This window comes from Rousettus aegyptiacus, unplaced genomic scaffold (genome assembly GCF_014176215.1).
Source record: "Rousettus aegyptiacus isolate mRouAeg1 unplaced genomic scaffold, mRouAeg1.p scaffold_m13_p_9, whole genome shotgun sequence".
In the NCBI taxonomy this organism is placed as follows: Eukaryota; Metazoa; Chordata; class Mammalia; order Chiroptera; family Pteropodidae; genus Rousettus; species Rousettus aegyptiacus.
Genome location: NW_023416312.1, coordinates 76,025,674 through 76,031,015, shown reverse-complemented (window position 1 = coordinate 76,031,015; position 5,342 = coordinate 76,025,674).

Below are 5,342 nucleotides of genomic sequence, written 5' to 3'. Positions count from 1 at the left end.
TCTCACAGATCACAGTAAGACCAGCTGCTGTCTGGGGTGGTCCCACAGACCCCTGAGCTCCCCAGATACAATATTGCAACTCTTACAGGCAGCAGAGTTCTGCCTGCTGCTGATTTTCGTACAGTGCCCACCTGGTGCTAGCCAACATTTGTTACCTGGGTGAATTGGGAGGGGTAGGGCTGTGGCAGTTCACTTTCAATGGGCCGCCTGGGTAGTGTGGCAATTTGTGGGTAGGGTGGGGCAGGGTCTCAGAGAGACAGCGGCAGTCAGATCAATATAGCCTCAGTCTTGCAGCAATTTGGTAACCATTTGCACATTCCCACAGAAGTCCCAGATCACAGCACAACCAGCTTTTGTCTGGAACTGGCCCACACACCCACGATATCCACCCAAGTTCATGTTAGCAGCAGTGATTTGCCTGACCCTATCTCGGAAATGGGGTTCACAGTGCTGGCTGCCAGCTGTGAATGCTAAGCCCTAAATTGGAACAGGGCTTGTCAGCCATCCAGCAATAAAAGCCCTGGACAATCTACAGATTGGATGGGGCTGGCTGATGCCCTCTGGCCAGAGCTTCCTACTGGCTCTGTGGGAGGGGTCTGCATTGGCAAGTTGGCTCGGTCTGTAGATTGCCAGGTAGAGAGGCCAGACTAAAGTACAATGGTGACTGCCCTTCCAGCCCTCATTCTGGTGCCAGGTGATGCAGTCTTTCTCAGAATGAATTCCATGTGAGCCTCTGACCCACCTCCAGTATCCCGGGTGAGAGTCCACAGGTCTGAAAGCCCGTGTGCTGGTCCTTCAAAGGAGTGTCTAGGGTTTCATTCTCATCCACACAGCCAGAATCCTTGCTGGTTTTTATGGTCAGAATTATAGGAATTTCTTCCTCCCTGGGCTAGGACCCCAGGCTGGGGAGCCCTCAAATGAGACTAGGACCCCCTTTTCCTTCAAGAGAGCCTCCGCATCCTTGCTCTCCCTCCCAGTGTTCCTCTACCACCCACGGGAGCAGGTCTAGCCAAATTCACGACTTTGCCCCTCCTACTGGCTTTGATGTGACTCCTTTATGTTTTCAGATGTAGATGTTACCATCAGCTGGACTTCCGTTGATTCTCCACGTTGATTACTTTATAATTTGGTTGTGATTTCAATGCAGACCTGGGAGGAGACCAACAATGATTTAACTAGTTCACTGTCTTCCTCCAACTCCTCCTCCTCCTCAAACAGTATAGTTTTATACCCATGCACATGGCAGCACTATTCACAATAACCAAAAAATACAAGTAGGTAAATGGATAAATAAAAAGTGATATATGCATATAATGGAATATTATTTTGCCTTCAAAGAAAAGAAATTATAATATATGCTATAGCATGGATGAACCTTGAAGACATTATGCAAAGTAAAATAAGCTAGTCATAAAAAGGAAAACATCCTATGTTTGTTCTTATGATTAGATACGTAGAGTAGTCGAATGCATTGAAACAGAAAGTATAATGGTTCTTTCCAGGACAGAGGTTAGTGGAAATGGGGGAGGTATTTTTTTAATAGGTATGGAGTGTCTGGGAAGATGAAAAATTTATAAAGATTGGTGGCGTTGATAGTTTCACAACAATGTGAGCATACTTAATGTCTCTGAACTGCACACTTGAAAATAGTTAAAATGGTTAATTTTATGTTATGTATATTTACCACAATTAAATTCAACATGGATGAATCTTAAGAACATCTTCTTAAGTGAAATAAGCCAGATATAAGAGGTAACTATTATCTAACTTAACTTACATGACTGCTGATGCAAGAACGTCCAAATCTGTAAATAATTTTATAAAAATGTATTTAAGCTAAAAAGAATACACCTAATTTGCAGCTACTTTTTGTGCACTTGGAATTAAGGAAGGAGAACAAGGAAGATTACATGAAAGGGGGAGAAAGCAAGACATGGATTAGATTAAAGGATAGGTAACAAGATTATGTGCTCTCTTGAGGGTGATTTTGTTTCAGGGGATGTCTGAAAAGAGACATTTCAAAGATGTATTAATCCAGATGCACAGAAACAATGGACAGGTTTTACTTAGATAAACATTTTACTAAAAAAGTTATGTGTCTCAAGCAGGAGTGTCCACCATTTCCTACCCAGCTAGGAATTTATGATCAGATCACCCTGTGAGGTTATTTTCAGTAGAACCCCATTTTTGTCCACATATGGTACCTAGACCAATAAAATTCATAAAGACAGAACGTAGACTAGTCGTTACCAGGGCCTGGTTAAGGAATGATGTAGAGTTATTATTTAACGGGCAGGGAGTTTCCGTTTGGGAAGGTGAAAAAGTTCTGAAAATGGACGTGATGATGGTTGCACAACAGTGTGAGTATACTAAACTCCACTGACTTATACACTTAAAAATCGTTAAAATGGAGAAACATGATGAAGTGTCCCCAGATATCTCCCCTTGAAACAACATTAAGCTGAACATCTAAAACTCAACAAAAAACACCCAAACTGCCCACCCACATATCTGAAGAATGTATAAGCAGCTATTTTAAGATGAAAAGCTCTGTAAATATCAATTATGTTCAGTTGGTCATAAAGTGTCATTTAAGTATTTTAATTCCATAATTATTTTCTGTTTGGGTGAACTGTCCATATCTGACTGTGGGGTATTTAGGTCCCCTACTCTGATAATGTTTAGATCTGTTTCTCCCTTTAGTTACGTTAGTAATCGCTTTGTATATTTTGGGGCTCCCTGAATGAGAGGATAGATATTAATAAGTGTTATGTCTTCTTGGTGTATAGTACCCTTTATCATCATGAATTGTCCCTCAGTATCTTTCTTTACCATTTTTATTTTGAAGTCGACTTTGTCTGATATTAGTACTACTACTCCCGCTTTTTTTCTGAATGTCATTTGCTTGAAATATCATTTTTCACCCTTTTACTTTGAGTCTATATTTGTCTTTGGATCTGAGATGTATATCCTGGAGGCAGCATATGCCTGGGGTTTGTTTTTAGACCCATGCTGAAACTCTGTGCCTTTTTATTGGTGAGTTCAGTCCATTGACATTTAGGGTGATTATTGAAATATGAGGTATTCCTGTAGCCATTTTATCTTTTGCTTTCTGGTAGCTCAGTGTTTCTATTGCTTCCTTGTCCTTGTGTTTTTTTTTTGGCTGGATTTTGTGGATTTTTCCTCTGGTCCTTCTTGTTATATGTTACATACTTCAGTTCTGAATCTTTGGCTGATGGTTACTACTACAAATGTGTAAAGGATAGTTATGTATATATACAGTTGTCCATTTTGTTCTGTGCATGCCTTATCTCCATTCCTCTTTGCAATTTTGATCTTTGAATCCTCCTCCTTTTAGTCATTGTTGTCTCAATATCTCCATATGTATGCTGAACGTTCATAACTATCTTGCTATAGCAAATCTCTTCTTATTGTTTAAGCTTATAATGCCCTGTTATTAATAAATATTTCACTCCTCTGCTTCTATCTGCCTGCTAGCCACCCTACTCATAGTTATGTATTTTTTTCTTACTTTGTTTTAGGTGACCTGAATCCTTTCAGTATTTCCTGTAATGCAGGCCTTGTAGTGAATTCCCTCAATTTTTGTGTCTGGAAAAGTCTTTAATTTTCCTTCATATCTAAAGGAGAGCTTTGCTGAATACATTATTCTTGGCTGGTAATTTCTTTCATTTAATAGTTTGAATATTGATTCCACTCCTTTCTGGCTTATAAGGTTTGGGCTGAGAAGTCCAACGATACTCTAGTGGGTTTTCCTTTATAAGCTACCATCTTCTTTTCCATGGCTGCCCTGAGAATTCTGTCTTTGTCGTTGATTTTTGAGAATTTTAATACAGTGTTTCTTAGTGAAGTACTTTTTGGATTGAGATAATTGGGTGTTCTGTTGACTTCTTGAATTTCAAGCTCCAGCTCATTCCTCAGATTTTGGAAATTCTTGTCAATTATTTTTCTGAAAATGCTTTTATTCCCTGCTCTTTTTCCTCATCTTCTATAATGCCCATTATTCTTATGTTTCCTCTCCTGATGTACCAGCTATTTCTTGTATTTTTCTTTCATATTTTTCATTCTTTGGTTTCTCACTTCTTCCTTATGGTTTATTTCTAGATTTCTGTCTTTGATATCAGTGATCCTTTCCTCCTTTTGGTCAACTCTATTTCCCAAGCTAGCTATTTCATTTTTTAACTCTTGCAGTGTGTGCTATTTTTATCTCCATATGTTCTATTCTGTTCTTTTTGATGATTTCAATCTCCTTGTTAAAGAACTCATTCTGCTCAACTAGTTGTTTTTTTCTATTCTTGAAATTGCTGATATGACTCGTTTTGTAACTCACTGAGTTTTTTCAGAAGTACCATTCTGAATTCTGTCTCATTTATGTATTTATGTTGCATATTTCTATGTCTGCAAGCTTATCTTCTGGAGATTTTCCTTGTTCTTTTTGAGATGCCTTGTCACCTTGGTTGTTCACGGTGTTTAATGGACTATCTCTTCGCCTGGGCATTAATGGAAGTGTATTCTGCCTTTTTTTCCAGAAAGAAGATTTATCACATAAAGATCTTGTTTTAGCTTGTTGTAAAGAAGGCACTTTACTTTTGGTTTCCAGTACGTGGTGTCTAAGCCTCTTGGATCCCTGCTTCAAATAAAGCCTTAATAATACCTTTCTTTTCCTGTAGATATTTAATTGTGCTCACTACTCTCAGTCTCAGTCCCTGTCGGTGTTAATAACAGTTTCGGTAGCATTTGCTCAGTTTTCCCTGGGTTCGCAGTGTTCGGTGTCAGGTGATATTGAGGTCGAGGTCCTCCAGGTTTGGGGTTTTGGGGCTGCAGCTCAGCCTCAAATTTGCAACAGCCGTTGGTAAAAATAGAGTGTTTTTTCTCTGTCTTCCTGCTTCTCTTGTTTCTGTCATGATGACTGGGCCCTGTTGCCGGCTGCGTGAAACTCACAACTCTTTCAGATGGAGCAGTTCAGGGAAATAGCTGAACTTTCTCCCCTCCCCCTCCTCCCGCAGGGAGCTCTGGAGGCTGTAGGAGGCATCTTCAATCTCAGCAACATTTACTCAGATTCCCCTGGGGCTCCATGGTGATTGGTCTCTGAGATTATGGGAGGAGGAGCCCTCTGGGTTGGGAGTTGGTGGCTGTGGCTCAGCCTCTGTTTTGCAACCATGGCCAATAAAATTCAACTGTTTTTTTTTCTCTGCTAACCCATCCTGATTCTTTGCTTTCTGTCCTGGTGGCTGGGGCCTACTGCTGGCTGGCTGCGAGCAGCTCACCACCTTCCCAGGCAGGGCTGTTACTACTCCTTCTCCCTTCTCCCTCCTCCTGTAGGG